Below are 9,448 nucleotides of genomic sequence, written 5' to 3'. Positions count from 1 at the left end.
GAAAGCTTTCTCCTAGCCCCGGACACCCCACAGAACCTTTTGGATCGGCACAAAAAGCTGCAAAAATGAAGAAATCACCACTACGTACGGGACCGCATGTAACGCTACGGGCGTAAGTTACGGCATTTTGGTCCGCAAACAATGGTCTGGTTCATTTTTTACGGCGCCGCGTATGATCCGGGCGTAAGTTCACACGTAGTGTGAACTGTGCCGCCGTACATCGTATACTTTACTTTATACGCAAACTACGTAAGTCTCCGGCCGCTTATTCACGGAATGCGCTACGGCCGGAAACTTACGTAGTGTGAACATAGCCTAAGGCTGGGTTCACACTACGTATATTTCAGTCAGTATTGTGGTCCTCATATTGCAACCAAAACCAGGAGTGGATTGAAAACACAGAAAGGCTCTGTTCACACAATGTTGAAATTGAGTGGATGGCCGCCATTTAATGGCAAATATTTGCTGTTATTTTAAAACAACGGCTGTTATATTGAAATAATGGCAGTTATTTACTGTTATATGGCGGCCATCCACTCAATTTCCCGGCCGGGTCACAGAATGTCCGGTCTGTGCCCGGATCATCGCGGCGCGGAGCTCTGATGCGGGCGCATAAGCGAGCACCCGCATCAGAGCTTCCCATAGCGCACAGTGAAGCAATCGGCCGGAGCCGCGCGCTTCACTGTGTGCACTGACAGGTCTCTCTGCAGCCGGAATTCACTGAATTCTAGGCGCAGAAAACTGACCTGTCAGTTTTTTCAGGCGCCTCATGGGATCCCTGCCGGAGCGTATACGATGTGTGTACGCTCCGGCCGGGATCCTATTGCACATAAGGCTATGTCACACACCGCAAAACTACGCCCGTAGTTTTGCGGCGAGAACTACGGCCGTAGTTTTACGTAGTGTGAACATAGTTTAAAGCTGTAGAAAATGCTCACTTCCCGATCCTGGCCTGTGCTCCCCCTCTCTTCTGAAACCAAAGTCACTTGATGTTTGTGTATTCTGTTGCCAGGCAAGCTATTATGCCTCATCTGTAACCCACCCCCCACTGACATCACACCAATCAGTGTGTGTGTGACTGGGAAGAACAACAGAACAATGACAGCCTCCTGAGCAATATAGGGGAAAGGAGACACAGTTGTTTCATCTCTCTCTCTCTACTGTATGTAAATGGATGGATAGATAGATATTTTGTTTCCAGTGTAAAGCAAAAGTTTCCAGTGTAAAGCAAAAGTCGAGCCAGTGGTGACAGATAGTACAAGATTAGGCAGATACTTGGCATTTGGCTCTGAGGTGCAATGTATGATAGGAAATGTAGATTTCCAGCCTGCTCCATCTTGGATATAGACCTGCTTTTAGGGAAACTTGTAATTCAGGAACAGCGGCAGCCAGAGAGACTGGAGACAGCTCAAAAATTGGTAAGACCATCTAGATTTGGGAGCATTTCATATTTTAGTTCTTGGTTGGAATACCCCTTTAACTTTTATTATTGTGTTATTCAATGTACATTAAGTAAAGTTTAAAAAAACAAATAGACAAAACTCTGACTATTGGATCAATATTACTTAGCTGCCTTCTAGTTTTCTAAGCTGTTAAATAATGTTCCCATTCCAATCCCAAATGCAACCATATGTTTAATAAAAAAAAAAAACCAAAAAGTAATACCTCCATAGCATACTGATGTAGAGTAAACTTACAGTGCCCAATATAATATTAGTAAATAGTTCACAAAGTAATAATGATATACTGTGACCATATACCCTCATATGTACTTTGGCTGAATTATATCACCATACCATATGCTGTTAATGTCACCTAATAGCCCCCAAAATATTATGTACATACTTTGAAAGCATGTCTTACCTGAGGGTGCTGCTGTGTCAGAGCAGCTTTAAGCCTCAGTTTTGCCTCTGACTGAATGGGTGGTGGAGATGAAGGGCCTGGAATCCCTGGATATTAGCACCACAGTGACAGGCTGACAAGTGGAATTGAAGGTATATGTACTGTACACTGAAATTTGTGATTGAGACAGGAAAAGCAACATGCATAGTTTATCCATTAGGTAGATGTAACAATAGAAGAAAAGGTGCTTCAACTTGTACTAAGTGTCTGTTAGAAGGAGGCACTAGGGTTATTACAGTGCTGGATGTTGGTAAGGGTATCACTGCTGAATAATAACATTTGAGTCCGAATTTGTAAGCAGCATGTTTCAAATTCTTGAAGTGATGGTGGGCGGACAATGGTAAATGTAGACTGGCAGTAGCACTTCTTTCTTCATCCTCATCCAGACTCTGGATGAGGTAATGGAATGTCCTGATGTCTTGTTTCAACGATAGCTGGTTCCTCATTCTTGTTTCTTATAACAGGCATTACAAGAGGAGATAGGTCCGGAGGCATCATCTTACTGTCATCATATGGCACCTTCTTAAAATTATTTTCAAATGGACTTGCAAGCTCATTAAACAGACCAACCTCTTTACAATTCTTCAGGATCCCAGTTAGGGTTTGTGTTTGATCTGCAACTATTACACTTTGGTTTGGGGCTGAACCAAACTCCAGTGTCTTCTTATGTTTATGCTTAGTCTAAATGATCTTTATTGGTAAAATGCTTGCCACATCCAGGGGCAGAGCATATAAACAGTTTGGTGTTACTCATTCTACAGATCCTTGTGATTACCTGACACAGAGTGCAGTATGGGTGGAGGGTACAGTCCAATGGGCATCTCTAGCACCTGAGTAACTCTGATCTCCCACACTGGTAAGATACACATTACAGCTCTATATGTTCATCCATGTTATTGTGCACTCTTGACCACCCAAGATTCCCACCATTTTGAAAGAATATCATCAGAGTCCTATAAATAATTTGACTATACTCTGCCCAAACAAAGCCGCACAATGTGCCAAAAATGTTACCGTAAGATGTCAAATAATACTCTTTCCTATACTGTGGCTGAATATGGCCAAATTGAATGGTTGTTTTAAAGGCAACATTTACATGATTATCTATATAAATCAAAATGGAACAACACTGTGAATGAAGAGCAGGTGCTGAAATAATGAGCCCTACTCCTGGGCTCCAACTTCAGCAAGTATTTAAGGCAAAGAGGTGGCACTCCGTTGGTTTACCCCATACGTACAGCAACATTTCAACATCTCTGTGACATAAAACATTGAGTCCTTTAATAACCTTTGTTAAAAATACATAGAAACAGTTTAAAAAAGAGCCCAAAATATGTAGTAACCATCATGCAATTGGCAATGTGTTTCAACATTTTACAGGTCTTAATCATGGCTACCATGTGCTCGCCTCATCCAGATATAAATAATTGTGTCCAAATGTAACTCCATCCATCTTATATAAATACATGTAAAATAACTTGTTAGGTAGGGAGACATATTGGATGTTCATCTTGGGTACTATATTTTGTACTTTAAGGGGTAAATTAGAGCAGATTTTTGTTCCAGGTAGTCACACTGGCAGCTTATCTCCCGTGATGCTGGCACAGGAGCCCAGCATTTGTATTAGAATAAGGTTTTTACTAAAACACACATGAGATTGGTAAAGTACACGACTAAAAGGAGGTAGCCACACTCCCATGTGACACAAAAACGATATGATGTATGTATGTATGTATGTACGCACGCTGGAGAGAGTATATGCGGAGTCCTGACACTATTTTTTGTCTATATGTTAGCACAGCAGCGTGCAAGCTGCATAGTGTGAACAAGTGTTAGTGGAGTGCTGTCTATTCATTTGCTTTTTGTGTCACATGTGTGGGGTGTGGCTACCTCCTTTTAGCCTTGCACTTCATCCATCTCCTGTGGGTGTTTTACACAGAGTTTAGTTGATCCTGTATGCCCATTTTTGTAGACTTATAGTCCGAGAGAGACCATTAGCTAGTATAGGGTCCAACTCTAGGGTTTACCTTAACATGGTGAGTTGGTACATTCTATTTAATCAATTGGTTTGGTTTGCTTAGAACCTAATTTTTTAAATAAAAAGAACAAAGAACTTTAAAACAGGTTTTTTTTTAATCAAATATTTGCTTGAGGGAGTATATGTGGTGAGTCATGACACATGCAGTTTGCTGCAGCATTTTTCGAATTTTGTCTGTATGTTAGCCAAAGCAGCATACAAACTGCACAGTGTGAACAAATGTTAGTGGAGTTCTGGCTATTCATTTGCTTTAAGGCCTGTAATAGGCTGAACTGTCATATAAGACACAGTGCCTGGACAGAAATGGTGTTGTTTCTGTGAAATAAGTGTAAAAATGCCCCAATGTTATATTTTAACTTTCTCATAAAACTCTGAAAAACCCTTTAACATTTAGGCTCTACATTAGGCCTCCACCCATATTAACTTTGCTTGGTTTTAGCTTATACTTTACTGAAGAGCTGCTGTCATGATCGTGCCTGAAAAGGCATCAGTGCCACCCTCTGCGGTGAAGATCCGACCTCTGCGCCACAGACTGCGCTTTTGGCCATGATCCGTTCCTTGTTTTACTGTGTTTTCTACTTGTGTCTTCTGTGCTCCGGTCCATGTTTTCTCAGTTCTCCCTGCACTTTCCTTGCTGTGGTCTGTTTACTAATTGTGTCTGCTGTGTTGTGATGGACAGGTCTCCTCACCTCTGGCTTTCTGTGATTTCTTGTGTGTTTCTCCTGCTCCACCTATCAGCTTGGAGTCCGGGACTTCTGTTCCCATATACCTGTGCCCCTCGCTCCACTCTGTGCTCTTGATAGTTTTGCAGCTTGTCTGTTCTGCTAGATCCTGCCTTTGTGATTTTGTCTGTATTCCTGGTTTCCTGATCCCTTGCTTGTTTATTAGCTTCTTTGTCTTTTGGTTCAGTTTTCTTCTAAGTCCTCAGTTTACCTTGCTTAGTGCTCAGTTGTTCTTGCTTCATCTCTGGCTTTCGTCCTCCGTTCGTTTGGTCCTCCGTTCCTTGCTGCTTTCTTGGTCCTGTCCTTCTGTGTGTCTTTGTGACTTTGCCTTGTCTGCTGTCATTGTACCTTGTTCGTCTGTACTGTGTCTTGTCTGTGTTAACACTTATTTGAGTGCAGGGACCGTCGCCCAGTTGCGGACTGGTCGTTTAGGGCCTGCTCTGCAAATAGGTAGGGACAGTGTGGGGGGCTGTTAGCCATAGGGCCCACTTGTCTTGTGTCTCTGTGTTCCCAGGGGCCCTAACAGCTGCATTCTCAGTTCTGCTGGTTGTTTTTTAAAGTGACTCTGTACCCACAATCTGACCCCCAAACCACTTGTACCTTCGGATAGCTGGTTTTAATCCGAGATTTGTCCTGGGGTCCGTTCGGCAGGTGATGAAGTTCTTGTCCTAAAAAACAACTTTTAAACTTGCAGCCCTGTGTTAAATTGGCGTAGCCTAGAGTACCCATGCCCTTGGATTGCGACACCCCTCCTTTGCTCCTTTCTGCCCTCTTCATCATTAGGAATGCCCCTAGAACAATTTCTCCTATTCACCACCTGTGCGAACACTGCACATGTACTTGATCGTTAAGGCACCTATGCAGTGTTCATACAGGTGATGAATAGGAAAAATCCTGCCCGGAGCATTCCTAATGATGAGGAGAGCGGGGAGGAGAGATGGAAGGGCGGTACAAGCCTAGGGCAGAAACACTCTAAGCAACGCCAATTCGACACAGGGCTGCAAGTTTGAAAGTTGTTTTTTTAAGGACAATAACTGCATCACCGGCCGAACAGACCCCAGGACAGATCTTGGATTAAAAACAGCTATCTATGGTACTAGCGGTTTTGGGGGGTCAGATTGTGGGTACAGAGTCGCTTTAACACATATATAACAGCTTCATAAAGCTCCTTTGCAGTGGTAGGTCAATTGTTTTTTTTATGTAGATTACCACACTGGTTTCTATCTGTAAAGTTACTGAGCAAACTCTGTGAAGACATTGCCAGCTAAGGAGATTTCACCTATGAAGCCCTAAAACATAGTATGTCTGCAACTGTTAAAGAGTTCAATAACTAAAATTGAACATATCAATAGTCAATCTTTATATATTATTTTTAGTTAAAGTGGACCTTCCAGCAGGAAAACAGGGTTAAAGATAGGTACGTGGCTAGATAGGGCTAATCATCATAATTATGGGTATACCTTTTTTTCTTCATAGGCCTCTCCAGTGCTGGGATAAAATTTTTTGCTAATATTTAAATAAGGCTTTAAAGCCCAGGGGGGTGTTCCCCAGCAAGATAAAAGCCCAGGTAAGTTCATCCCATGTCCTCCTTTCTAGTGGCTGCCAGATTAGGTAAGTGGATGCACCTGAGTACAGAGAGGGTGACTAAGAGGGCATGGGCTAATGTTTCTTGGGCTTTTACAATGCTAGGGAATACCCCCTGGGCTTCTGAATTTCATCATACATAATATTAATAACACATCATGTGCTTTTTAGAGATGAGCGAACCTTTTGGACTTTTGGTCCGAAAGCAGTTCGCTCGATCGTGATGCCTGTGATTCCGGGTGCATAGTTGCCATCCCGGGAATATGCGGCCAGGATATTCCAGGGAATCGATCTGGAATTCCCTGGAATATCCTGGCCGCATATTCCCGGGATGGCAACTATGCACCCGGGATCACAGGCATCACGATCGAGCGCAGATGCCGTCGGACCAAATGTCCGACGGTCCGCTCATCTTTAGTGCTTTTCTCAGTTCATTCTTTAAATTGTAGGCCTGAGAGGGGAGTCTTAGCAGTGAGACAGGGACCAATCAATACTTTTGACATGCCCTTTGGCAAGTCAAAAGTTTTCATAATGACAGTACACATTTAAATGTGTTTATTTTTTAAAAAGACAAACAATTTATTCTATATACTTTGGAGATAATCAACCAGTCATTTATTAGAGTTAAATGGCCGAACAACTGGTTCAAAAAGTTATGTCCCCTCTTAAGTACATTTTTTTTCTATTCATCACCTTATATTTTTTTTATATCAACATGAGTTGCTTTGGAATCCATTCCCAACATGGGAGGTTTTAGCTTTGCTATGATGGAGAACCGCAATTGGTTGCGACTATAATAGAATTTTTATCACCTAATAGTTATTAATTTGTCAGTAAGCAGACTTTGATTTAAGACTTTAAGCTACAGATAAGCTAAAATGGGAGAGGAAGAAATGAGCACAAATTAATTTAATTTTATTTGATGCACCTAATGGTTAAATGCAACACAGGCAGTATATTCTGAAAATGAAATATTTGTGGTCCCAACTTTTCACAAAATTGTTGTTGTCTGTTTGTCTTTACTTAACCATTTAATGTTGAATAGATATTCCTTAATTCACATGCATGCAAAGAATGAATCATAGGGAACCAATTCCCATCTGGCTCACTTTTTACACAACAATAGTATGTCATATTCCCTATACAGCAGCTCAAAAACATGCAATGGTAGTAATGATGATGATACATGTTACGTACATTTTCTTTTCTCTGCAGGAGAGCTATGCTCCTGGTTATCTTTGCTCCAGCATTACCTACTACCTGTGTCTCTGCTAGAAAAACTACCTCCAGCGAGCCAGTAACGGTGTCCTTTTTTTCTTGTGTCCAGTGTCCCCCACTCTCTCCAAAATCCCTTGCAGCCAATCACTAAGATGGGACAGCATTGCGGCCAGTGATTGGCTAAGCGGGCTGGCACTCTTGACAAAAGAGTGACAGCACTCTCAACAAATCACTGGCTGCCCGTCTCAGTCAGACAGTGATTGGGAGAGGGTCAGCCCGCTTAGCCAATCACTGGCTGACTGATACAGGCGAGCACCATGGCCAGTGATTGGCTTAACAGGCTGGAAGTGGCTGAAGACACCGGAGACTCAAAGGAGGACAACAGGGGAGTGCAGGCAGGTGAGAAAAACTTTGTTTGTGTACAGCCACCAATTTTTCGAACTTATTGCTAAAAGAGTTCGGCGCTAATCTCAGTTCGGGAAGTTCAGTTTGCTCATCTCTACTTTTGAGCATCAGTTCATCACCATTTCTCATGTTATGAAAATGGACAGGGAATCTGTCAGCTGCATTTCAGCTTTTAGGCTATGTTCACACTATGTAAAACAACGGCCGTAGTCCTCGCTGCAAAACTACGGCCGTTGTTTTGAGGCTTATAAACTTGGCTGCAATATATACGAACTACGGTCGTACAATGCACACTACGTATCAGACAACGGCCATTGTTTATACGGCCCCGTGAAAAATGAACATGTCAATTATTTCCGGCCGGTAATGCTCCAACAACGGCCGTGGATTTCAATGCGGCCGCGAACTTATATCTGCCGAATTAAACTTGATTTTAATGTAAAAAATGTTTTGAGTGGTTTCTTGGGCTGGGCGCAGTATTTAAAGTAAATGACCTGTGTCAGCCCGCTTAGAAACATGCTAGGAAGCAAATTTAAACAATGGCCGTAGTTTCACGACTAGCCGTATGCTTGTATTTCTATGGCCGTAGTTTCAGGCGTACGTGTCCGGCCGGGTTAAAACAACGCCCGTTAATTTACGCTGTGTGAACATAGCCTTAAACTGCTGACACTGTAAGATATTTATTAGGCCTGGAGAGACATGGCATTTGGTATTTTTATATATTTTTCTGTACTCCCAGAAAACATAAAAAATGCATTTATTCTCCAGTGCAAACAGTCAGAGACCTTTCCACGCCCCTGAAGTGCTACAAGTTGGCATAGTCCTGCTTGATTGACAGGATTCAGCTTCCAGCTGTCAGTCAAGCAGAAATAGTTATGGCAAGGGGAGTGAGGAGGCGTTACACCCCTTAGCACTTCAGGGGCCTGTTTAACACTGGCAAATAAAAGGATTTCCCCAGGTTTTGGAAGCACAGACAGATATATGAAATGTATCATATGTCTCATAAAACGAACAGTTATCTAACAGTGTCAGAAGCTTGGAATCTAAATTACAGAGAACACGTCCATTTTAGAGCAGACCCCTAAGCATTGATTTGCATATCAAATTAAGCCAACTCACAGACAGGTCACAAGAACAGGATTCTAGGCATACCTTTAGTTTAGTCATCGACCCCATCAGTGCTATAATTGACCTTTTTTTATGTTCAAAGGGTTGAGTTCTTTCCAAAACATTGCCTTGTAATGGTCCATCCCTTTGTGCTTGAAAACCACTTGTGAGATTTTGTTAATGAGTTTAATATGCACAAGGCAGCCGAGTGGCTGTCAATCACAAAGGGATGGACTGTTAAAGGCATCTACATATGCAATCTATGGCAGATATACCATCATACATGAACATACCTCAATACTACTACTATAACGCCATGTAGTCAATATGCCACCAGTAGCCTTAGTAACACTATAAAGCCACATTTGTTAATTATAATCTCTGATATTCAACAATGCACCTGCATGTTATAAAAAGTAAATAGTAGCCAATGATCGGCACACCAGTGGTCAAGATGCCCAGGGAAAAGTTA

General features: G+C 42.2%; 1 pseudogene; it reads right to left on the bottom strand.

Annotated features, from left to right (window-relative positions):
- Positions 1-1,263: 1,263 nt before the first annotated feature.
- On the bottom strand, positions 1,264-2,656 carry LOC138784200 (cyclic AMP-dependent transcription factor ATF-2 pseudogene; annotated as a pseudogene).
- Positions 2,657-9,448: the final 6,792 nt, after the last annotated feature.

This window comes from Dendropsophus ebraccatus, chromosome 2 (genome assembly GCF_027789765.1).
Source record: "Dendropsophus ebraccatus isolate aDenEbr1 chromosome 2, aDenEbr1.pat, whole genome shotgun sequence".
NCBI classification, from domain to species: domain Eukaryota; kingdom Metazoa; phylum Chordata; class Amphibia; order Anura; family Hylidae; genus Dendropsophus; species Dendropsophus ebraccatus.
This window is presented reverse-complemented; position numbering and strand designations above follow the sequence as displayed.